Source organism: Equus quagga, chromosome 3 (assembly GCF_021613505.1).
Source record: "Equus quagga isolate Etosha38 chromosome 3, UCLA_HA_Equagga_1.0, whole genome shotgun sequence".
Taxonomy (NCBI): domain Eukaryota; kingdom Metazoa; phylum Chordata; class Mammalia; order Perissodactyla; family Equidae; genus Equus; species Equus quagga.
In genome coordinates, this window is record NC_060269.1 from 150,152,809 (window position 1) to 150,178,410 (window position 25,602).

Sequence of the window (25,602 nt, forward strand, 5' to 3'; positions counted from 1 at the left end):
GGGGGGGGGGGTGCTCAGGGATCAGGGGTCTGGAGCAGCAAATGGTTGATACTATTGTTTTTCAGGTGTACTAATTTTAACCGCTCACCTGGGCTGCCAGGAGAACGCTCAGCTTTGTGTAGCTCTTGGGGTAGAGCCTCTCCCGTCATCTCCAGTAAAAGGTATCCTGAGACGACAAGGTAAGTTGTTGACAAAGACCTTACCGAAGGCAAATGTGGTATGCAAAGATTCTCAAGACAGAGTACTCTCACAACCACAACAAAGCCCAAGTACTATACTGATCAACTGAGCACTCAGGAGGGCACAGCTGTTCAGATTACGACTGTCACCCCAAACCTTTCATTTTGAAAGTTCAACATTCATCAAAGCAACCCACTGTTCTCAGGGCCTGACCTTGTAACTAGTAAGCAGTATAAGTTTAAAGTCAGAAAATAAATGTGCTAACAAACCATTGCCTCCCTGTTTTGTATATTGGGGTAGTTTGGTTTAGCTGCTAAAACAATTTTTTTGAAAACACTTCATTTTACAGACGGGAAAACAGACACAGAGGGAGGTAGGGGCACTGAGTTGTCTATGATAATCTGTGACTATCATCCCTGCTCACTGGGCTTCAAGAAGGCAGAAACCAAGTGCCCGGTGCACAGCAGGCACCCCACAAACACCCACGGGAGGAAGGACTGCAGGGAGGCAGGGCAGGCAGTAGCTGGGCAGGACTCAAACCTGCGACTCCTGGCTCAGGGCTGGTCTTCACACTCTGCCACCCTCCCTCTTTTCCTAGAAATGACGATACAGCGCACACCCACCATCACAAGGAGGGAAAGTGCTGTAGAACAGGGCCAGAATGTCTTCCTTCTTCCACAGGAAACCACTAAAAGCCAAGCATGCCCTTCGCTCTAAGCACCAATCTGGAATGTGTGCTTATTTGGATGGAGAACTGCCCTTTACACTCCACAAACAAGGTCCCCTGGTCTCACCTGTAGACTCGGCAAGATGGTAGGAGTGATTCGTACTTACTGGAGGGAGCCAACCAGTTCTTAACTATTTTAGAAACAACCAGACTGTGTAAATACAGGATAACTGGGGACCAGCCTTGCCTGCCCTGGTTCTCAAGCTGGAGTGGGTATCAGAATTTTCCCAGAAGGCTTGTTAAAAGCCAGACTTCTGGGCCCCACCCCCAGTGCTTCTGATCCAGTAGCTCAGGGTGGGACCCAAGAATGTGCATTTCTAAAATGCTACCAGTTGATGCTGCTGCTGCTGCTCCAGGACACCACTTCAAGAACCACTGTTCTGATCTGTTCATTACAAACTCACCTTATTGTGGGTCAGTAAGGCAGGTGTTCATGTAAGGCAGGATGGGTAGGATGCAGACTTAGGAGATGGGGTGGGGGCAGAGGAATGGGCATTCCAGGAAGTGGGGCAGCAGGAGCAAAGGCATGGAAGCTGGAAACAGCGGGTAAGGAAGTCAGCAGTTCAGTTTGGCCAGGAAATAGGGGTGCCTGGGAGTGATGAAGGATGAGGTGGGAAGGAAAAGCAGGGCCCTGGATGTCAGGCTGACAACAGTGGAACTGAGCATCAGCTATGAGCCAGGCACTGTGTTTGCTGCCACTAGTTTCTAATTTCATTGCACTGTGGTCAGAGAATGTACTTTGTACTATTTCTATCCTTTTAAATTTATTGAGGTTGTTTTATGGCCAAGCATATGGTCTGTCCTGGAGAAGGACTCACGTGCACTTGAGAAGAATGGATATTCTGATGTTGGTGGAATATTACACAGATATCTGCGAGGTCTAGCTGTTACATTGCTGTTCAAGTTTTCTATTTCCTTGTTGATCTTCTGTCTAGTTGTTCTATCAATTATTGAAAGTGGGATATTGCAGTCTCCAATTATTGATGGTGAATTATCTATTTCTCACTTCATTTTGCTCAGTTTTTGCTTCAGTATTTTGGCGCTGTTGTTAGGTGCATATATGTTTAGTTGTTATATCTTCCTGATGGATCGACCCTTTCATCATTATAAAATGTTATTATAAAATATCCCTCTTTATCTCTAGTTTTTACTTTAAATCCATCTTATTATCAGTATAATCAGTCTAGCTTTCTTGTGGTTGCTCTTTGCATGATGTGTCTTTTTATTTTCAATCTATTCGCATCTTTGAATCTAAAGACAGCATACAGTTGGAATGTTTTTATATATTCTGACAATCTCTGACTTTTGATTTAATTGTTTAAGCTACCCACATTTAACCTTATTATTGATAGAGTTGGGTTTACTCTGCCGTTTTACTCTTTGTTTTCCATATGTCTCACGTCTTTTTGGTTCCTCTATTCCTCCTTTACTGCATTCTTTTGCATTAAGTGAGTCAGGCAGTGTTTGGCATACAAGCCACGATGAGAACTTCAAAGGGCTATTTATTTTTAATTCAGACAGCAAAATTTCCTCTCTGACAATTTTCAGTTTCTTAAACAGCTCATTTTTTAATCAATCATGATTTTTTTCTCTCTGGTGCCAGCAAACAGGAGCAAATCAATTACTCATCCAATAGTCACCGAACACCATCAACAAAAATGTCCATTAGCAGTTTCCTTGGTTGGAGGAGTTGAGGCTACAGCTTGACCTGCCCACAAGGAGGAGGGATGGGACCATTGATAATGTTTTGGGAATCACCTTCATGGCATGTGGCAACTGGAAGTGTGGTGACAGGTCAGTGCTTCAGACTGAGGTGAGAAGGGTTGGTCAGAATCCACAACAAAGTCCACAGCATGGGGATCTTCAAATGCCATGGCTTTGCTCTTGCAGCCACCTGGCACAGATGCTAATGAAACTCTCTCTGGTAAGCAAAGGTCCTTTCTGCATCTGCTACATTGAACAGATAAGACACCATCCCAAACTGATCAGCCCACATCCCTGCCTGAAAGTGACTTGACACACACCCAAACCTCCTTGTCACTTGACCTCTTAGTCTACCTACAAAGCCCTCTGTTCATCAATAAACATGAAGGGAAGCTACAACCCAGGAGCTTGTGAATTATGAAATCCCAAATTCACAATGTATGTTGTGAACACCTGAGGTCTGCGGCACCCAATACCTCTCCCCCATCTTCTGGCTGGAGCACTCCCAATTTCTGATATCCTATCCAGCATCAGGACTTGTTTGTGACTTTGGTCTGAAGTGCCTTGCATTCATTTTTAACCATCCCTATGGAAAACTCAGGGGATCTGGTCCTTACCCAGGTCCTCATAAACTGGGCTTATCCTGGATGACTGTCATACTCCAGGGAGAGATAGATCATGTCAGTAAAGCACCCATTTGACTGACACTCTAAACAGATTAGGCACAATTTAGGGATATCCAGGCCCGTGTTCAAAATATGGCGTCTGGTTGGCAAAAAGAATCTCATCCAGCCCTCATCACGGAAGGCTCAGAAACCCAATTACCGCTGGGCTTACTGAGGTCACTCGCCCAGCTGCCCCAGCCCAAGGAAGCAGCCCTGCCAACTCCCAGAAAGCAGGTGTGTCTTCCAAAGTGCATTCTGAGGTGCAGCCTGGGAGAAAGGGAAAAGTCATGCCAATGTGACCTTCTGTAAACACAAGAACACGGTTTGGACGCTGAAGAACAGCTTTCTAACAATTTCTAACAATTTTTCTGCCCTAACCTAAGAGCAGTCTGTAAGGTAGTGAAATCCCTGTGTGCAGGGGAAGGGAACCTTTATGAAGTTCCACAGATGCTTCACACGCGTCATCTCTGGGCTGACACAACCACCTGGGTATTGTGATACCCTGAGTATCGTGGTATCGGAGGCTTATGGAGTTAGCTGTCATTAGAGGTGGCTGCTGCAGAGAACAGAGTGAAGCTTATTAAGGGTGGAGTGGATCTGATGCGCGCAACAGACACTAGGACCTACTGTTTCCCTGCTAGGTCCCTCCCAATACTGACATTATAAGAATCTGTGAGACCAAAGGCCAAAATTCTACTGACCACCTACTGTGTGCCCCACCCTGTGCCAGGCTCTGGGAATCCCACAGTGAATCAGATGGCATCTCAACCCTCCTGAAACCTTCTGGAAACTTCTGTGTAGTGGAAGAGTCCGACAAGTCACTAGCAGCTTCAATACAGTGTCCAGTGCAGTGACAGAAGGACGTGCAGAGCAGTAGGAGCTCTGGGGACATGCCTGACCCGGCCTGGGGATGGGGAGAGGGTACAGTCAGGAAAGGGCTTCTGGAGGAAATAAGGCTGATGGTGGATCCTAAGCACAAGTGGAGGCTGCTCCCCCGGGGGATGAGGGTGGGGAAGGCTAATAGGCAGATCTGTCAGAGGGAACAGCACGTGCAAAGGCCTGGCTCAGTCAGGAACAGCGGGCGGATGATGTAGCTGGACACACGCTCCACTGAAGGTGTGAGAAGGGAGGAGGCAGGAGTGGGCCACGCCAGGCCAGCAAAATCAGGTGACGGAGGAAGCCATTAGTCCATTCCTCTGCCTCCGGGCTGTTCATCCTAATCCAGCTCCAGCGACTTCATTCACTCCACCTGCACTCATAGAGTAACAAACGGGCCTCTCCTGGGGGCCCAGGAAGGATGGAGGAAGTGACATCCAAGCCGGGCCACGGAGCCTTAGGATTTCACAGGTGGGTGCTAGCAGGGTGAGGCATTCCAGGCAGAGGGTGCTGGCAACCAAGGGTCTGGGGGAAGGAGCAGGGCTTGGGAGGGAGGTATAGTTCATTGGGGAAATAATGTGAAGTGAGTTGGGAGCAGGCCATGGGGGACTTGAATGCCAGGCTAAGGTGGCTGAACTCTCCAGAAGTAATCAGCAACTGCAGGAGTAGCCAGAGCAGGTCTGAACCCCACCACTGCCATTTCTACCTGTGCGACCGCAGGTAAGTCACTCATTCTCCAGCAGTGAAGTGGGGCAGGCCCGATGATGGCCGGAGGGGAAGGCTTATTTCTGCCTTCATCACTCCTGCCTTCAATAACCTGCCCCAGGGGCTCGTTTCCGCTCATTTGTGAGCACAGCCCACCCCTAACCCCCCACCCCAGCAGGCTGCCCGACACCAGGCACCTGCAGACAGGTGTGCCTGTAGAAAACGAGGACAACATTAGGTGACCCCTGCAGGCATCTCTCCACGTGGAGCAGACGAGCCCCGAGATGGGGATGGGGTGTGACCCCCAGGACACCCGAGCTCCTAGAGGTGAAGTGACTTGGCCTCCTCGTAGCTCCTGGCTGTATGGGAGACAACCCAATTTCTCCCTCAGCTTGGAGGAAAGCAGCGGAGATGGGGTCCGGAGCAGAGGACACTTGCAAAACAAGAAGGGGGCTACGCCTCACCCCGAGAAGCAGCTGCCCTTGTCCAATCAGAGCTGGGCCACCAGTGGCTCTCGCCCAATCAGAACTGGCCGTGGAACAGCCCCGCCCACTGCGGGGAGATGCTCAGAGACCTCTCCTCGCGGAGGGGCCGTGGAAAAGGCACGTGAGACTGCAAACTCTTCCCGGAACAGCAGAGTCCTATTGTGGCTGTTACATGCAGAAGGATTAAAAAAGGCTAGAGCCACTGAGTGGAGGCGACTCTGAGCAGAGCCGCCCAATGCTCTGGGGCCACACAGAAGTAATCGCCTTGGCTGCCGCTTAGGGAGAGCCTGCTATGCACCAGGCTGGATGCAGATCCATCTGGTTCTCCTCCGCAGGCCGGCCCTGATAGAGACCCAGCTCTGGGCGCCCCACGACCGTTTACCATGCCTCCTTACCAGCATTCTTGAGGGAATCACCTCGGTCTCAGTGAGCACGTTTGTGTTTTATTTAGATTGCGTAGACTGTGGGTCTCCCCTCTCAGAATGAAAGCTGCCATGGGCGGGGACCGTGCCACATCTCCTCCTCAGAGGGCCCTGGTTCCTTCCAGGGACACACAGGAGGCCCTCAAACATGCACTGTCAGTGTCTGTCATCAGACAGAGCTTCTCGTTTACAGAGAAGGCCGCTGAAGCACTGAACACACTTAACGACCTTGCCCAGGGCCACCACTTCACAGGAGGCAGGCGACCATCCTCGGAGCCGGGCCCTGCCCTCAAGGAGCTGGGAGTCTGGAGCAGGGCTGCTCAAAAGGATGACACTGTAAGCCCATGTGCAATTCTAAATTCTGCTAGTAGCCACATCAAAAAAAGTAAAAAGAAACAAGTAAACTAATTTTAATAATAGTTTCATTTAGCCCAACTTATCCAAAATAGTATCATTTCAACATGCGATCAATGTTAAAGTTACTACTGAGCTCTTTTTCATTCTCTTTCTCGTACAAATTCTTTGGAATCCAGTGTGTATCGTCCACTCGCCAGCCCATGTGGATTCAGAGGAGTCGCACTGCAGTGCTCAGGGCCCCGAGAGGCTACCTGACTGCACAGCTCGGCTCCGGGAGGTCCCCTGGCCACCTCGGGTCAAGCAAGCTCGCAAGTCCCTGGAACAAGCAAGCGTATGGGTTGGGGGACTCAGTCACAAGCGTTATGACCACGCTTCTGCAGCTACCACAAGGGGCAGCAGCGTTGACAATCACCTACTGCACCCGGGCACGGTTCTGGGCAGTCTACACCGGTTATTTCTGACCTTCATGCCGACTACAAAAGGTAGGGGCACTGGACTGTCTCTGTATTGAACGAAAGAGGAAAGTGAAGCTCAGAAAGATTAAGTAACAAGCTCTAGATCACAGAGCCAGCAAGACAGAGGGAGGAAATTAACTCATATCCAACTCCACACAACGATCATTTAATGAGCACCTATTGTGTGCCAATACCCTGTGCTGGGAGATGAGAGAAAACATGCCAGGCCAGGTTCCTGTCCTCAGTTGCTTGCGTTCTAGCTTAGGGGACGGGAGGAAGGATAATAAACGAGGAAATGAAGCCATTTCAGATGGTGATGAATTCAGAAGCAAACACGGTGCCGATGGGGAGAATAACAGTGGAGGGGAGGTGGCATCTACCTGGAGTAGGCAGGGAAGACCTCTCCAAGGAGGGGAAATTTGAACTGAGACATGAAGGAGGAGAAGCCAGTTCTGGCGAGGGCAGGAGAAGAGGATGCCAGACGGCAAGCAGCAGACACAAACGCTCTCAGCAGGAAGAGTCCAGCATGTTCCAGGAACCACAGAAAGGCGGCCGGGCTCCCCGTGCTGTGCCAGCTGCCTCTCTGGGCCACTCAGTTGGCCTCAGGCTGTCCCTCGTGCCTTGGGGCAGTCCCACGCTCTAGCTTGGAAAATGGGAAGCCGAGAAACCATTCTCCAGATGTCAAGAACAAGTCAAGGCTGGAGGCTCCCAGTGCAGCGCCGGCCACCAAGGGCACATCCACAACTGTCTGACGGGCAACTGAACTGATGAATGAGCGAGCAGTGGGAGGAGGGAATGGAAGCACCAGGAGAACAGAACCTGGGCAGCCAAGGCTCAGGAGAGGGAGTTTTAACACTTTAAGCCTTGCTTCAAACGCTATTCATACTAGCCAACAGGTGGACACTAGCCAAAAGGTGGACACCACCCAAGTGTCCACCAACAAATGAAGAGAGAAACAAATGTGGCAGATCCATACAACGGAATATCATTCAGCCATAAAAAAAAGACTGAAGTACTGGGGCCAGCCCGGTGGCACAGTGATTAAGTGCACACGTTCCGTTTCGGCGGCCTGGGGTTCGCAGGTTCAGATCTTGGGTGCGGACATGGCACCGCTTGGCAAGCCATGCTGTGGCAGGCGTCCCACATATAAAGTAGAGGAAGACGGGCACGGATGTGAGCTCAGGGCCAGTCTTCCTCAGCAATAAGGGGAAGATTGGCGGCAGATGTTAGCTCAGGGCTAATCTTCCTCAAAAAGAACAACAACAAAAAAAAGACAAATACTGACACAGGCTACAACATGGAGGAAGCTTGAGGTCATCATGCTCAGTGAAAGAAGCCAGTCGCAAAAGGCCACATATTATCTGACTCCATTTATATGAAAGGTCCAGAAGAGGAAATCCATAGAGACAGAAGGCAGATCTGTGGTTGTCAGGGGCCAGGGAGGGGGAATGGGGAGTGACTGCTTAATGGGATGGGGTTTCCTCTGGGATGATGAAAATGTTGTGGAACAGATAAAGGTGATGGTTGCATAACACGGTGAATGTACTCGATGCCACTGAACTGTATACTTCAAAATGGTTAATCTTAGGTTGTGTTAATTTCATCTCAATAAAGAGGGGAGGGAGAGGAAACAAAGAATTGTTTCAACAGAAGAATCAGGTCGTGATCCTGTTACATAAAACCCTGGGTCTCGGCAAGCAGGTCGCAGTGACCAGTCTCCAGAAGCAACAGGATAAAGTCGGAAAAGAGGGAGGACAGAGGTTCCGAGGTTAAAGGAAGCGGAAAGCCACCTTACCAGAGCACTCCGCGTGCCCACTGTGATGCCCGTAATCCTCACCGTGTGCCCGGCCTCCAGAAGAAGCGGGACACCATCGGTGTGGCCCACCCTCCAGCCCTGAGGAAGGCCCAGGGGCCAGTCCGGGGCTCCAGAATCAAAATGCAACCAAGGTAGAGGCATGGGGGCCAGCGGGCCAAGCCAGCACGTCCCCTGACCTGGCACACACAAGGGCATTACTGCCACAATGTGCAGCCCTTGGCAGTCCTGGGAGGGCTCCGCACAGAGCCTTCTTTCATTCCCTAAAGTGGCCCGTCAGCCAAGTCTGGGACACGAGGGGGAGAGGACAGCAGGAGGCCTGCATCCACACAGCATCTGGGTCCTCCAAGGTCCACTCTGGAGCTTTAGGACATGTGATGGCCTGGGGCGGCTTCCCAGAGCTGGAAAGGGTAAAGTGGACACCACAGGCCGGGCCGCTGGAGAGGACAGACTGATCTAACACCCGATGAAGGTGCAGCTGCTCCAGGGAACAGCCTCGGAGCTCCTGTGCCTGCAGGAGGCTGGGCTCGCCCCTCTGTTCTCTAACCCGTCCTCGCACCTCTGAGATCTGCAGGGAGGGGCCTGGGGTTATCCCCATCCGCAAATGAGGACACTGATCGCCGAGGGGTTCGGAGGGGGCATTTGCTCGTCCTTGACCAGCTGGTAAACGGCAGAGCTGGCATTCAAACCCAAGGCTGCCATCAAACCTTCCTCTGCTAAATTTGACACCGCTGATGTTTGCTTTTTGCTACAAAGCTCCTGCAAGGCAGCATGGGTCGCGGTTAAGAATGTGGGCTGCCAGTCTGGGAGGAGGGAAAAGTTCTGGAGATGGATGACGGCAATGGTTGCACACCAATGTGAACGTGCTTAATGCCACTGAACAGTACACTTAAAAATGCTTAATATGTTAACCATATTTAAGTATTAAATATATATATTTAAGACAAAGATATTGTAAGAATTGATCAGGTACTAGGCCATTAAGAAACTGTCGACAAATTTTTAAAAATAGACATCATACAGGCCACATTCTCTGAACACGGTAATATTCAATTAGAAGCTAATAAAAAACACCCTACCCCCCCTAAAAAAAATAATAATATGGACTGCTTGCGTGTTGCTGCTCCCCCAGTTACCAGCTGTGTGACCCCAGGCAGGCTTCAGAGCCTCCCTGCGCCCATCTGTAAAATGGGGCACGCAGGGCACCTCCCTTTGGACTTGCATCCGGGACTGAATGCACTCAAACCATGGGTGGCCCAGACCAGGGGCAGCCAACGGTAAAGGGCCCGGCAGCAAACGTTTCCGGCTTTACAGTGTTTGTCACAACTGCCCAACTCTGCCGACACAGTGCAAAAGCCGCCATGGACAACAGCCCATGAATGGGCGTGGCCACATGTGATAAAACTTTATTTACGATCAGGCAGCGGGCTGCAGGGTCGTGCACACACCCTGGCACTTGGGAGGTGCTTAGCAAATGCTAACTGTTATATTTAAGGAAACAGCATTTATCTCGATTCATTTCTGTAGCCCAGTGAGAGCTCCAACACTCCCTGCTGCAGTTCCGAAAACAAATACTAACACCAAAGACGAGAGGGGGCCCCTGCCCGCCTCACGCCAGCACCCAGCACCAGTGCCCGCCCGCCACCCTCTCTCTGCTTTCAGGGTGACTCTGACCCAGCCGGCTAGTGGCCTCCTGGGCAACTGCCTGCCAGCACCCTGCCCTCCCTACCTCCTACCCAGGGGCTCCCAAACCCCGCCCTTCACAGCACGAGGGCCCCGGGCCCCTCCCATCCCCGGCCCTACCTGCTGGCCCATGGCTCCTGGGCTGTCCACCTGGCCTGGGAAAGGCATGAGCAAAGAAAGCCTTTTCTGAAGGCGTCCAGGGCCAGAGTGACAATGCCGAGGTCCCACCGCCGGCCAGCCCTGGGGCCTTTTCCCAGCCTTGGATTACAGCATCCCCAACGGCAGCTGCCGGCTTCAGGGAACGTGTTTCTATGAAAAGCACCAAGACAGCTCCTCTGATTGGTTTCTCACACCAGCCCTGGAGGACCGTTGTCTTTCCATCGTGGGAGCCAGCGTGCTTCATGGAGCAATACCTAAGCTCCAGATCGAGGGACCCCTGCCAGTGAGTTCCGCCCCCGCCTCTGCCTCCAGCTCCAGACCTGCTTGTCAGGTGCTCACATAATTCTTACCCGACTGGTGCCGTGCAGCTTAAATGAGATCATTCATGGCAACAGTGGGAGTTTAAGCAACGACAGCTATTTTCCTTCTGTGAACATCAAAGGAACTGGGCACAGAGAGGTTAAGTGACTTCCCCAAGGTCACACAGCCGGTAGGGTCCGAGCTGGTCCTCAGTGCAGCTCCTCTGACCCAGCCATGTTCCTTCACAGCTCAGCTCACCTAGCTGGTGGCCGCTGCTCACGCTCATTAGTTCCATTAAGAGTTTTCCTACAACCTGGGTGGAAAGTACTGTAATGCCACACCCCAACCACTGAGCAGGAAAAAAGATCAGAGGAAAGAGGCCTCAAAGGAGCTCCTTTCGGACCGAGGAGGGAGGTGGCCCTCACTCTGAGGACCTCGAGTTCAGGACTCCTGCACACAGCTCTCAGCACCTACTCACACAAGTCTGCGCATGTTGCAGTAGCCAACATGGCACCCGCTCCCCTCCCCTTTCATCCCCGCTTACTGAGTTGTTAGCTTATTAGCCTGATGTTGTTAGCTAGAGAAGGACAAAGAGGGCCTCGCACTGGGGCGTTCCCTCCATGACAAAACCAAAGGACTCATTTTTTAAATCACTTATCACACACTCCCTCGCCATCAGGACCACTTATGAAGTGCCTCCTGCACGTAGAGACCACATTCTTGATCCCTACACCAACCCAGCCAGAGAGAGACCACTGCCCCTATTCATATGGGAAATGGAGGCTCAGAGAGGTTAATCCTCTTGCCCAAGATCACACAGCCATAAGGAACTGAACACAACTTCAGAAGCCCCGCAGGTTGACCCAACCACCTCGGCAGAGGAGGAGACCGAGGAGAAGCAGGACTCACTGCGGCCACTGCCAATCCTCCCGAGGGAGGCGGCCCATTTAGTCAGACAGCCCCGGCAGGAGGCACCTGCCCAGTCACGGCTGAGGGAGGGGCAGACCCAAATGGGAAGCCAGGCTCCCAGTGGAACCCAGACCCAGTGGAACCCTGGCTCCAGAGCCTGCAGAGAGGCAGGCTGCCATCCCCAGGGAGTGAAACCAACAGCCAGAGCGCACAGTGGCGCTGGCTGCTGGCTCATGCCTTCCTCAGGAACTCCTTCTGCCGCCCCTCTCCCAGCCCCATGCCCCATGCACAAGAGAGCGGGGCCTGCATCCTGACTCCTCCTCACGAAGCCTTCTGGTCAGGCGGAGCCGTCAGGCGCTCTCCTCTCACAGCGCAGCCCGTATCGGTGCCGGCGGACTGCCTCCCTGGGAAAACGGAGCCCCGGTCAAAGCAGGGCTGCTTCTCAGACCTCACTGCGTCCCCAGTCCCTAGTGAGTAGGGTCAGCTTAAGGAGCATCTACACAAATACGGACACTATATATGGACATAAAGTTCTAGGAGACCACAGATGAGAGAACCATACAACCTGTGTGGCAGAGTCAGGGAGCATCGCAAAGAAGTAACATGAGAGCTGGGCCTTATCGTATGAATAGGAGTTCTCCAGACAAGAAGAGAGGTGAACATTTCTGGGAGAGAAAACAGCACATAGGGAAAAACCTAAGTATGAAGACGTGTCTGGGGAACACAGAGGTGGCACAGCGTGGTGGGGAGAGGGAGAGGTGGCCAGGGAAGCCAGGCGGTGAGGAACTTCTGAGGTCATAGGAGCAGTGGGAGCCACGGATGGCTTGCGGAGGAGGAAAATGGCAATGCTCTCATTTGTTGGGACCACACTCTGACCCTTTGAGGGGCTTCTCGCTGTGAAAAGACTCGAAGTGAGAGTTCCCCGCAGGCCCTGGAGTGGAGATGTTCAGCATGACAGACCACGTGTGAGAGTCTCAACAACAATGGAAACTTTGCAACCATCCGTAAGCCTCAAAGAGTGTTCTCAGAGCAGTGGGTCTCCTGGGAGCAGACGATGCCTGGCCGAGCAAGCATCCTGAGGAGTGGTCCTGACCACCCCACCTCATCCCCAAACCTGCCCCTCCGCCTCACCCATCGGGGGCATGGAAACGTAACCCACCTGCCCAAGGTCCTGGTGGAGAAGCCAGCTCCTCCCCCAGCCTCGCCCCACACCAGTGGGTCACCCTGAGTTAGGGGGGAAGGCCCCCCTTGAGCCCCCATATTTACTGTGGGTGGAGCCCTGTGTGAGGGGCTGAGGCCGCCCCTGCCCTCCCAGACCTCCCAGTCTGGTCTGGGAGGGCAGGGGCCATCAGACGGGACAGTAGTGTGTCCAGCTGTGCCATACAGGGAAGCTCAGGCAAGGGGCTCTCCCCGCCCTTGGTCTAGAAGGAGCTGGCCAGCTGAAGGAAGGGCGTTACTGGAGAGGGAACAGCACGAGCAAAGGCCAAGGACAGGGTGCCTGTGAGTGTGCGTGGAAGGGGTGGGGATGGCGGAGGAGGGCCAGCGGCGAGATACAGTATCTCTGGAGCTTAAAGCGGCGGGCAGAGGCTGGCTGAGAGCCCAGGCCGCCAAGCCATCAGGAGACGGGCAGACCAGGGTGTGTGGCGAGGGGAGGTGTGCTGGGGTGGGGGGGCTGCTTCTAAGGCGAAAGATTCCAGCCTAGCAAGCGGCCTCTAACAGAAATGACGAGGAGCCCAGCAGCAAGGAGGGTGGAGCGACGGGGCCGGGGGCGAGGGAGCGGCAGACAAACGCAGGCCCTAGAGGCCGCTGGCTTGAACGCAGGGCGCCCTGCAAGGTGCCCGGCCCCGCAGGAGCCAATCCTGTGCGCCATCTCCGGAGGCCGAGTGCGCCCAGGGCGCGCCGGCCAGTCAGGAGGGTGGGTACCAGCCTTTCTTCCATCTCTCCAGCCTCCTCCCCAGAGCCCACGTGGGCACAGCAGCGCGGGGGTGTGCGTGGCAGGGGCCGCGGCAGCGTGTGCCGTGCGTGGGGTGGGGATGCCGGCAGGGCGGCCTCGCCCTCTCGGCCCCGCGTCGCCGCGGCGCGGCCCGGGGCTCCATCCTCTGTGCAACCTCGGCCCCGGGATGGGGGACCCTGACCTACTGAGCGGATAGGACACGGAGGGAACCGACCGGCCACGCCCCCCGCGCCACTCCCGGGAGGCACCCGGTGGGTCCCCTCCCCCTCCTTGGCTCAGGGGCGGAATGAGGAGAGGAGTGGAAATGGGGGTGGCGTGAGGGAGAGAGGGAGACTGTGGGCGGGACGGGAAGGGGGCGTATGGAGCGAGGCGACGCAGAGTCCTCCTGCTGGGAGACGCTGCGGGGGGGATTTGGAAGGGGTGGGGGATGGGAACGGAAAGGTGGGGGACCTCGGAGGTGAGATGCGAGAGCGGCAGGGGACTCAGGACGGGGTGCGAAGGCTGGAAGTGGGGAAGGTGAGCGATGGGGCGGGGCGGCACCGGTCACCGCGTCCCTTGCCGCCGGGTCCGCCCATCGGTCGCGGGGTCCGCGGATCCCCTTTGGCCAGCGCGCGCCTCCCACCCCCCGGCGCACCTGTACCCACCTGCTCGGCGCGCAGGCCCGAGCCGGGCAGCAGCAGCAGGCGTAGCGAGCGCAGCCCCGCGCCGCATCCTCCGGCCGCCCCCTCCCCGCCCCGAGCTGCCGCTGCCGCCGCCCCCGCCTTAAAAAGGACAAACGGAACAGAAAAAGGATGCGTGCAAAAATTTGAAAAATCGTAAAAAGCAAATGAAGAAGACGGGCAGAGGTGCAGGCGGCTCGGCAGGGCGGGGGTACAGATGCAGCGGGGCCGGTGACCGTGCTCTGGGCAGCCGGCCGGCGCGTGCCGCACGCTCCGGGCTGCAGCTCCCGGGCTGCCGGCGCCCGGCTCGCGGCGCGGCCCCGCCCCTCCCCTGGGGCGCCCCTCCGATTGGTCCGCCCTCCTGCCAGTCAGAGGGAGGGCGCGGCGCTCGCCCCGCCCCGCCCCGCCCCGCCCCCGCCCGAGGCCGAGGCCGGGAGCGGTTCCGCGGCCGCGAGAAGAGGCGCGGGGAGCCTGAGCCTGCGCACTGGGCCCCGGGTCCGAGCTGCTGCCCCGGGAGGGGCTTCGGGCTCCAGACAGGGCTGACGGCCCCGGGAAGCTCGTCCCTGCCCTTAGGGGGCTCATATCCAGTCGGGGAGGGTGGTGTATATAGCCTGGGACCCTGGCCATTCTAGGCCATCCGTGGTCCAGGAAGACACGACCCCCGCGGGCGCTGTACCCTTTGCACAGGTGGGAGTCTGAGAGCTAGAGGTTAAAGGAGAAGGTTGAAGGTGACACAGCCAGCAAGTGGCAGAGCTGGGTGTCTTACTGCTGAGCCCACAGTCTTCACCACTGGGCAGAGCCACGTCACCGAACAATAGTAGACTGAACCATGTGATGTCCAGCCGGGGCTTGAAGGAAGGGTGGGATGTGGCTAGGCGAAGATTCGTTCATTCACTTTCGTTCAACCGATATTTATTAAGATCTAGAGATACCACAGTGAACAACAGAGAGAAGGCCGCTGCCCTCCTGGGGCTTACGTTCTAGCAAAGAGAAGGGAGGGAAGAGCATCCACATAAGGGAACAGCATGAGTAAACACCTAGTTGGAGGAAAATGTGGCACATTTGAGAATCTAGAAAAGAGCCGTGTTTCTGGGCCACAGAGAGGCAAGTGGGGGAAGATGAGGATGGGAAGGGAGGCAGAGGCCAGCACATGTAAGATCTTGTAGGCTGTGGGAAAGAATGTGGAGTTTATCCTGAGACTGTCTGACCAGGGAAGGTGGTCAGATTTACATATTTAAAATATATTGGTCCAGATAAGCTATGTTAAGCCCCAGTAACAAACCAACCCAAATCTCACTGTCTTATTTCTTGCTCACACTGCATTTCCCGCCTGGGCCAGCAGGGGGCTCTGCTTGCTCTAGTGACTCAGGAGCCCATGCTGATGGGGGCTCTGTCTTCGCTGGGTACCCACAATCGTTTTGACAGTATGAATGAAAGGTGGCAGTTCGTACTGGCTTTTAAAGCTTCCACTTGGAAGAGACACGTCACTTCCCCTCTCGGTTCCCTGGCCAAAGGGAACAGGGCCGCCCCTGACCTGAAATAGGGAGGGAAAGTGCAGACCTCCCAGGTTTCAAGTAGGAGCGGAGACCTGGGGTATCTGTGGACTGATCTGAGACTCTCATTGACAGAAGCACTAGCTGCCTGGGGAGCGTGGTCCGAAGGAGGCAGGTGTCGATCAAGGAGGCGAGGGGGTGTGGCTTTAGTGACAAGTGAAGCGGAGCATCGAGAGGGTCAGGGGGTGGAATTGGCAAGACCTGCTCAAGGCTTGGACACGGGTGGGGCCGGGTGTTATGGGTTGGATCATGTCCCCAAAAAATCATACGCTGAGGTCCTAACTCCCAGTACCTCAGAATATGACCTTATTTGGAAATAGGGTCCTTGCAGATGTAATTAGTTAAGATGAGGTTGTACTGGAGTGGTGGGGGTCCTTAATCCGAGATGACTGGTGTCCTTATAGAAAGGGGAGATTGAGGCACAAAGACACGCACATGGGGAGAACTCCATGTGAACCTGAGGCAGAGATCAGGAGGATGCACGGAAAGGACAAGGGATGCTGAGAATGCTGGGAAAGTCCCGGCAGCTGGGAGAGAGGCCTTCAGAGGGCACCTGGCCCTGCCAACACCTTGATCTCAGACTTCTGGCTTCCAGAACTGTGAAACAATAAATTTCTCTTGTTTAAACCACTCGGCTTGGAGCTCTTTGATACATTTATATATATATATATCAGTTAGGGATTACATTTGGCTGTGAGTAATCAAGATGCCAATACAACTATACAATGGCTTACACAAATGAAGTATTTTTTTCTCACTCAGCAAGAAACCCAAAGGTTAGTAATCCCTTATTTTATCTCCTTTTGCTCCTTCCTCCTCAGCGTGTAATTTTCTTCCTCGTAGTATCCTCACAGTGGCAAGATGGCTGCCCTTCCCCCAGCATCCCATCACCATCCCAGTTGAGAAGAAGGGAAAAGGCAAAAGGCACACCCCAACCAAGCTGTCTCCCTGCTCCCTTTAACTCCTTCCCTGGAAACTCTTCCCAGAGACCTCTGTTTTGTCTTTGATCAGAACGATGTCACATGGCCACCCTTCACTTAAGGGAAATAAAAAAAATTTAAGGAGGGCACATTGCTGCCTGAAACAAAGTCAGGGTTCTGTGAGTGAGGTGGAGGGGAGAATGGATTTTGTGCAGGCAACCAGCAGTGGTGGGTCCAGGTTTGCTGGACCTGGAGCTCCTACAATTTGGGGGGCCCTCTTTAAGAGAAAGAATAAAAAATTACAACTACAAAATTAGGTACCAAAGTAAATATTTAGAATAATAAAAAAAAAACCAAAATATTAAATGTTTCAAGCTGACAGATATCACAAACATTACAAAACCCAGAAAACTAATATAATAATTATTTAAATTAACTACCTGATATCCACCTTTATAATTTCTTTTTCTACATTTCTTTGGCTTCTTCATCCCTTTGGATTATCTCTTCCTAGGACAATGACTTTGTAATATTTTTTCTAGAGAAAAAACAGATAATTCAGAGTACTCCTCCAATGAGGGAATTTTTTTCGGTGTTGGTTAGAACACTTTCCTTCAGCCTCATAATGCATTATTGGTAGTCACGTGTGGTTTTAGGATTGTTGTCAGATTTGGGAAAACCTCTATCATTCTTTCATCAATGAACACTAAGCTTTGGAAGGATTACTCTTTATTTCAGTTTCCTTATTGTGATCGTGTTAATTTTCATGGTAAAAGGCAACTGTACAAATTCAAACCAGGAGACGACTGGACCAGCGCTTCCTCAGCCTCGGGTGTGTGGGGAAGCACGGGACAATGCAGATGCCCAGGCTCCCCACACCCCGCGGAAGCAGGGCCTCTGAGGACCGGGGCCTGGGAAGCGGTGTTTTTCTGAGTGCCCCAGGTGATTCGGCTGTCTGCTGAAACCTGAGAGGTCCCCATTCCGGTGATTCCAAGCTCGCCTTGCTCCACGCCATCAGGACAGCCCTCCGAGGCCAGTACCCTCTCTTTCTCCTGATTAGGGATGAGGAGGCCCTGGGGCCCAGGACACGCCGCAAGCAGCAATGTGGGAGTCTAGAGCCCATCCCTCTCTGGAGCAGCCTTCCCTGGCACCGTGTGACTTGTGGTGTGTGAGCCCAGGCCTGGAAGTCACAGAAAGACAGGTTTCAGCTCAACGGGAGGACCAACATTCTCATCAGAGATGCCGCTCTCTGAGAAGTTGTGAACGCCCATCCTCGTGATGGGTGGTTCACTCCTGAGGGTGTCAGACAGCGGATGCCGCCAGGGTAGAACTTGGGTCCTTCCCCGCCTCTGCAGGAGCCTGGCTGCCTGGGAAGGATCCCGGTCTGCCACTTAGTAGCTGGTGACCTTAGGCAAGTTACTGACATTTTACCTCCGTTTCCTCATCTGTAAGATGGGGCTTATAATGGCAATGGTGAGTTTGGATGGGGATTAAATGGGTAAATATGTATATGAATCTGTATTAGTTTTCTAGAGCTCCATAATAAATTACTGCAAAGGAGGAGGCTTCAAACAACAGGAATTCGTTCTCTCACAGTACTGTAGGACAGAAGTCCCCAATCAAGGGGTTGGCTGGGGCGTGCTCCCACTAGAGGCTCAAGGGGAAAATTCTTTCTTGCCTCTTCCAGCTTCTAGCGGCTCCAGGCGTTCCTTGGCTGTGGTGGCATCACCCCCATCTCTGTGTCCGTCTTCACGTGGCTTCTCCTCTGTGTCTGTCTTCTCCTCTTTTCTAAGGACGCGGGTTGTTGGATTTGGGGCCCACCTAGATAATCCAGCATGGTCTCATGTCAAGATCCTTAACTTAGGGGCCGGCCCAGTGGCGCAGCGGTTAAGTTTTCACCCTCTGCTTCAGCGGCCCAGGGTTCGCTGGTTCGGATCCCGGGTGCGGACATGGCACCACTTGGCAAGCCATGCTGTGACAGGTGTCCCACATAGAAAGTAGAGGAAGATGGGCACGGATGTTAGCTCAGGGCCAGTCTCCCTCAGCAAAAAGAGGAGGGTTGGCGGCAGATGTTAGCTCAGGGCTAATCTTCCTCAAAAGAAAAGATCCTTAACTTAATAACATGTGCAAAGACCCTTTTTCCAAATAGGGTCATGTTTACAGGTTCCAGGAAGGTACTGTAAATCACGATTATTTAACTACAATTGTGCTCATTCCTAAGGAGGAGGAAAAGGTGCTAGGAGATGACAGAACTCGGAGCTTGGCTTGGTCTGAGGTCAGGAAGTTTGCCTTGAGGAAGTTAGCTCTGAGGATTAGCTAGCTAGAGGAAGAGGAAGAGGAAGAGGAAGAACGTTCCAGGGAGAGTGAAGAGCGGTATGAAGGCCCCAAGTTTGGACTTGACCTTCCAATTGAAAGGGAGCCATGGAGAGTTCTTGAGGAAGGGTAAGCGACGGGATTAAAGGAGGCCTGGTGAGTGTATGCGGAAAGCCAGGCCGGCCCCGCCAGCCCCACCGATGCTTCTGCAGACGCCTGCCTAGGCACCAGGGACGTGGCTGGAAACAGCTGGTCTCCGCCCTCAAGGCCTCGTGGGCCCGTGGAAGAGACGGAAGATAGATCATTATGATGGGCTAGCCCAGCAATAGGAGTGCAGGGGAAGGGACTCCTGAGGCCACTTTGGGAGTCAGGAGGGGCTTCCTGGAGGAGGAAACACTTGTGCTGCGGTTAGACAAGGAGGGAGGAAGCAGGCCTTAGAAACTGAGGAATGTAAAGTTCAACAATTTGCCTAAGGTCAACAGCTGGTAAGTGGCGGAGCAGGGATTCAAACCAGCCAGTCTGGCTCCCGCGGTGGCAAACACCGCCACAGCCCCCTGCACCTCGTAAGTACAGGAAACTACTTCTGTGCTGCAGGGCAGATGCAAAGAGCAAGCTCCAGGCAACCCCCTGAGGCCGAGGGGCACCAAAAAGCCAGTGCCGGGCAAGGAATGAGGAGTACCAGGCTTTGTCACTGGCCAGCCGTGAGTTAGCTGTGCCCCTGGGAAAAGCCCCAGCACCTCTCTGAGCCTCAGTCTCCTGCTTGTCAAGTAGAAATGATGCCACACCCCACACCTGCCAGACAGTCTGAGATGTGGATCCTGGTTCCACCATTTGCTCCCCGTGTCACCTGGAACCTCAGTTCCCTCATCAGAGTCATGGGAAGAACAGAAGCTACTTTACAGGCTGGTTAGGCTGTTTAAACAGATTATGATCGCGGCGCACCTAAGACAGAGTTGGGGCCATGCCGTGTGCTCAGGTGGTGAAGCTGCTGGTATTGGTGGCAGAAAAGCCCACCTCCTTCCATTCCTGCAGCGGAGGCACGGCTGTTCCCATTTTCTAGATAAGACAGCGGAGACCCAGAGAGGCCAAAAAGGATCTGGAACCTACAGCCGGGTCTCTGTGACCCTCCGTGCTCTGAGACCTCCATGCTCTCCATCAATTCACTTTCAAATCCAAAAGGGTGATGATGAGAACTAGGCTGCATGAAAACAGCTGTGTGATTCCATTTATATAGCTTTATCAAAGTGACAAAACTATAGAAACAGAGAACTGACTAGTGGTTGCTAGGAGTTGGGGAGAAGGAGGGAGGCGGCTGCGGCTTTAGCAGGGGAGCAGGAGTTCCTTGTATGGAACTGTTCTGTATCTTGACTGCGGCGGTGAGCACACGAACCTCCACATGTGATGGAATTGCATAGACCTACACGCACGCACACACACACACACGCAAGTTCACGTGAAGCCAGGGAAGTCGGGATGAGGTGGGGGGCTGGTACCAGCATTAATGCCTGCCTTGTGATATTGCACTATAGTTCTGTAAGATGGTACTTGGGGGGAAACTGGGTACTGAATCTCTCTGTATTATTTCTTACAACTGCGTGTGAATCCACAATCATCTCAAAATAAAAAGTTTTCAACAAAGACAATGGTAAACGTTAAGGCAGCTGACCAAGGCTATTGCCATGGACACGGCTCTCCCCTGGGCAGGGAGATGGGCACTGGGGGCCTGTGGGATTTTTCCAGAAACAGGGTGGGGCCACCATGAGGAATGCCCTAGTTCATTATGATCCTCACAGGGTGAGTCTGGCCTTCTCGGCCGAAAGGTCCCCACGCCAGGGCGTGCGTCTTTCTTCTCTTTTCCTCCTTTCAGTGCAAACAGCTTTCTGTGAGCTATTTCTGGTTCTATCGGTCATACATGCTCATTGTAAAGAATTCAAACAGCTCTGGCAGATCTAAAGAAGAAAACAAAGGTCACCTTGAATCTCGCCACACCAGCGCAACCCCATGAGCCCTCGGGTGACCAGGCCTTCCTGCCTCGCCTCCTGTGCAGACACATGCGTGTGGTTTACATGAAAGGGCTCTTTTTAGACACGATGTTTTTATTATGGAGGCTCCCCGCCTCCCCACTCCCATATCACATTCCCCACCAGGTATTCCGTGTTAACAACCTCACTCGTTTTGTTTCGTATTTTTCGCCATCAACATATGTAAGTATGTACTATATATGTACACACACACACTCACACATACACACACACACAGGGGCTTGGGGCGTGTTTTACAAAATGAATCCATCATAATCACTGAAAATCCCTGCTAGCATCCGGAGGGAACTGGACTCATCCTTTTGAAAGGCTAATGGCACCCGGGCTGTAGGCATCATCTTTGTCCTTGCCAACTGAGAACAATGGGCAGCAAATATCCTTGCACACGTGTGCTCAGGTGTCAGTATTTTTATTTGTACGGATGGATTCCCAGAAGCGGAATTTCTGGTTTGAAGGTTTAAACTTTTATTTTAATCGATGCTGACAGATTACCTTCCCAAGATTCTGTGACATGTCACCCTTTTGCCTCAACATGCGTATTTCCTACATTCCCATCAACCGATGCTACAGCGGGCTGTAAATGTGGCCACCCTGATGGGTATAAGGTGATATGGGCTTGTGATTGTAGTTTGCATTTCTCTGCCTACGGGGAGTTTGGGGGACCCTGAATATATCTGCCTTTAGATTTTCTCTTTTGAGAATGGTCTTCTCATATCCTTTGCCCGTTTCCAGTTGAGGCCTCCTCTTTTGTCCATTTTTGGGAACTCCCAGGAGAGCACCCCCCCTTTTGCTGTCACTGGTGTTCAAGCCTTTTTCCAGACCTAGCGTCCATCTCTTGACTTTGCTTGTGGCATTTTTTGCCACACAACAACCACCTTTTTATATAGTCAAATATGAAAATAGGTCTTTCACTTTCTTTTTCTTTTTCACGTAGCTTCTGAGTTTCATTCCTGGTTGGGGAGTCTCCAAGACATCTAGGCCGTCCACACAGCCTCCTAGATTTTCTTGCAAGTAGGAGAAAACTTGGTTTCTGCGTAACAGTTGTTATGCGGTATTTATTCACAGTACAAAAACTAAAAATATGGCCTGGCTGGCAAATGTGACCTCAGAAAATACCTTTAAGTAGAGAAGTTTCCTATTATTAAAACAAGATTTTAGCCTGAAATATTGCCAAGATTGCCGAATAATACATGTAACACATATATTCTCCAAATCTCAATAAAAAGGGTTTCCAAAAGTGTCAGTTGCATTTGTATACTGACTCAATTAAAAAAAAAGGCACACATTGAAAAAAAAAGACAGTGCAATTATTCTGTGCGTGAGAACCGTCAGGGACCTGAGAGGGCTCCCACGACCACAGCCCCTCCACGCAGTAGGAAATTTTAATCACCCTTTTTGAGAACAGGCGTGGGACAGAGGACAAGATCCAATCAGTAACTGTTCCGTAGGAACTTGTATTATCAAAAGATTCACTATTTCAGGACTTTACTATAGTCAAGGAATAAAAAAATAATAAAATTAACATTATTGTACCACCATTCTACTTAAGAAGTAGAACTTTCGCCTTGTGCCATATGCCTGTCCCCAGTTGTACCCATTTTCCTCAAATGTGTATATCTTTTTCCTAATTTCATATACCTGGCATGATATCTATATCATTCTTCCACATTTTACCTTTTACTCGGCAATGAGTTTTTAGAATTCGTCCATTTTTATACATGTGGCTGAACTGTGAATAAACATTCTGGCAGTTTTTTTTCTATTTAAACAATGTGACTATGGACATTTGCGTTCATATCTTCTGATGCTCATAGATCAGAGATTTCAAGAGCAGAGTTTCTCAAGAGTGGAACTCTTGACATTTTGGGTAGGATCATTCTTTGTAGAGGGGAGCTGCCCCTGGCCCCTACCCACAAAATGCAAGTAACACCCTCCCGCCTAGATGTGACAACCAAAATGTCTCGAGATAGTGCCAGTGTCCCCCAGAAAGCAAAGTTGCCCCTGGTTGAGAACCACTGTCCTAGAGTACCTACCAGGGGAACGGAGTACGAGGTCACGGGGCACGAACATCTTCAACTTCACAAGATGCTGCCAAATAGTTGTCCAAAGTGTTTATGCCAACTTATTATCCAACCAACTTATTATCCAGCTCCTCTGCATCTTTGCCAGCATCCAGTATTGGCTGAATGTTAAGTTATTGCCAGTCTGGTGAGAGTAAAGCGGTGTCTCAGAGCAACTTAATTGCGAATTCTCTGACAGCGGATCTTTTATGTTTTTGGCTATTCGTAGTTTCTCTCAATGAACATGCCTTTGCACGTGTCTTGGCTATTTTTCTATTGGCTTGTCTTTTTCTTATGGCTTTCCAGGGATTCTCTCTTTTTTTTTTTTAAAGATTGGCCCTGAGCTAACATCTGTTGCCAATCTTTTTTTTTTTCCTTCTTTTCCCCAAAGGCCCCTAGTGCATAGTTGTATATTCCAGTTGCACGTCCCTCCAGCTCTGCTACGTGGGACGCCGCTTCAGCATGGCTTGACAAGCGGCACCAGGTCCACACTCAGGATCCGAACCAGCGAAACCCTGGGCCACCCAAGCGGAGCACGCAAGCTCAACCACTCGGCCACAGGGCCGGCCCCCAGGGATTCTCTTTATTTTTTGGATACTAACGTTTTTCTGGGCATATGTTTTGCACAAATTGGTATTCTTAAACGTCTTTCAGTATAGAATTATAATTTTCCATGTAAAGGTCTTGTATATCTGTCAATAAATGTATTAGGCATTTTGTTTTGCTATCGTAAATGGTGTCTTTCTTAAAATTATAAATGTTCTTTGTGTGATAAGTGGAGGATTCTGTGTGTGTTCATTAAATAAAACTGATAATAGTTGTGTTGTTCAAATCTTCTCTATCCTTACCAGATTTCTTTTTACTCTTTGGCTTATAAATTATTAAGATGTATACTGACACTTCACACTCATTTGGATGGCTACTATCAAAAAAACAGAGAATACCATGGGTTGGTGAGGATGTGGAGAAATTGGAACCTTTGTGCACTGTTAGTAAGAATGTAAAATGGGGCAGCCACTGTGGAAAATGGTATGGTTATTTCAAAAAACTAAATATAGGATTACCATGTGATCCAGCAATTCAACTTCTGGGTATATGCCCAAAAGAAGTGAAAGTGGGGACCTGAACAGATATTTGTACACTTGTGTTCATAGCAGCGTTATTGACAATAGCCAAATGGAAGAAGCAACCCAAGTGTCCATCAGTAGATGAATGGATAAATAATATGTGATACACACACACACGCGCGCGCACACACACACTGGAATATTATTCACTCTTAAAAAGGAAGGAAATTTTGACATGTGCTACAACATGGCTGACGTTATGCTAAGTGAGATAAACCAGTTGTGAAAGAACAAACATTGTACGATTGCCCTTATGTGAGATCTCTAGAGTTTCCAAATTCACACAGACAGAAAGTAGGATGCTGGTTGTCAGGGGCTGGGGAGGGGAGAATGGGGAGTTATCATCCAGTGGGGACAGAGGTTAAGTTTGGGAAAAGGAAATAGTTCTGGAGGTGGATGGTGGGGATGGTTGCACAACAAGGTGTATGTGCCTAATGCCACTGAACTGCACACTTAAAATGGTTAAAATGGTAAACTTTACGTTATGTATATTTTACCACAATAAATACAATTTAAGAAAGAGGGAAGTTGAAACGCCCCACTGAGACAGTGCATTTGTCAATCTCTCCTAGTTCTCTCAATCTTTGCGCCAGATATCTTTGTTTCATACACTGTGCGTGCAATTCTAGAACTGTGATCTCTTGCGGGTGAATTTATTATTTGGTAGTAAACGTCTTTATCCTAATCATGATTTAATCTAAAGTTCGTTTTGTCCAATATTAAAAGCTCCCGCAGCTTTCTTTTACTATGTCTCTTTTCTCATCCTTTGGCTTCAACCTTCCTGTGTCCTCCTCACACTCTAGGCGTGTCTCATGGAAACAGCACATACTTGGGTTTTGTATTTTTATCCAAGGTGATGCTCTCTGATTTACCCAGCTAGCGTGTTCGTCTGCATGGACGATGATTACGATGATCTTTGGAACTATTTCTACCCATCTGATTTTGTATTTTTACTTGCCTAGCTTTTTCTTTGCTTCTCCTTTTTCTCCATTTTTTTCCTTCTTTTGGATTGCATGAACTTTTTTAACTCCATTTTCCTCTCTTTGAAGGTTGTGCAGTTTATTTCCATCTTTATTTTGTGAAACTTAAATTTATCAAAATCTCGGTCATCATCTCAAACAGTAAGTACTTCAATGTCAGTCACTTCTCTCCTGCATTACATAGGCTTTTTGTCCAGTGGTTTAGTCCCAGCTTCTATTTTTCTTTTACTCTACAAAGTAGGCATCACTAATTTTATAGACACAATATGTATTATCATTCAGTTTTAAATATTTCCTGTTTCCCCTGGCTTCCAGTCAACCCCTTGATTTCTTCTTTGACCCATGAATTAATTAGAAATGCATTGATTAATTTCCTAATATTGGGGGGATTTTTAGACATTTTGTTGTTACCAAATTCTAATTTAATACTACTGTTGTAAAAGAATATACTGTGTGGTTTCGTTCCTTTTAAGTGTGTGGAGACATAGTTTACGGTCTGGCACATAGCCTATCTTCGTGAATTTTCCATTGGTACTTGAAAAGACGTGATTTCT

At 51.0% G+C, this 25,602-nt stretch overlaps 1 protein-coding gene across 1 annotated transcript in view; it reads right to left on the reverse strand.

Moving 5' to 3' along the window:
* JAKMIP1 (janus kinase and microtubule interacting protein 1) overlaps nucleotides 1-14,147 on the reverse strand; it is a 146,436-nt gene extending 132,289 nt beyond the window's left edge. Inside the window, exon 1 of the mRNA XM_046656784.1 lies at nucleotides 14,039-14,147. The gene's annotated coding sequence lies outside the window, so the exon portion shown is untranslated. The remainder of the gene's footprint in view (nucleotides 1-14,038) is intronic.
* Nucleotides 14,148-25,602: the final 11,455 nt, after the last annotated feature.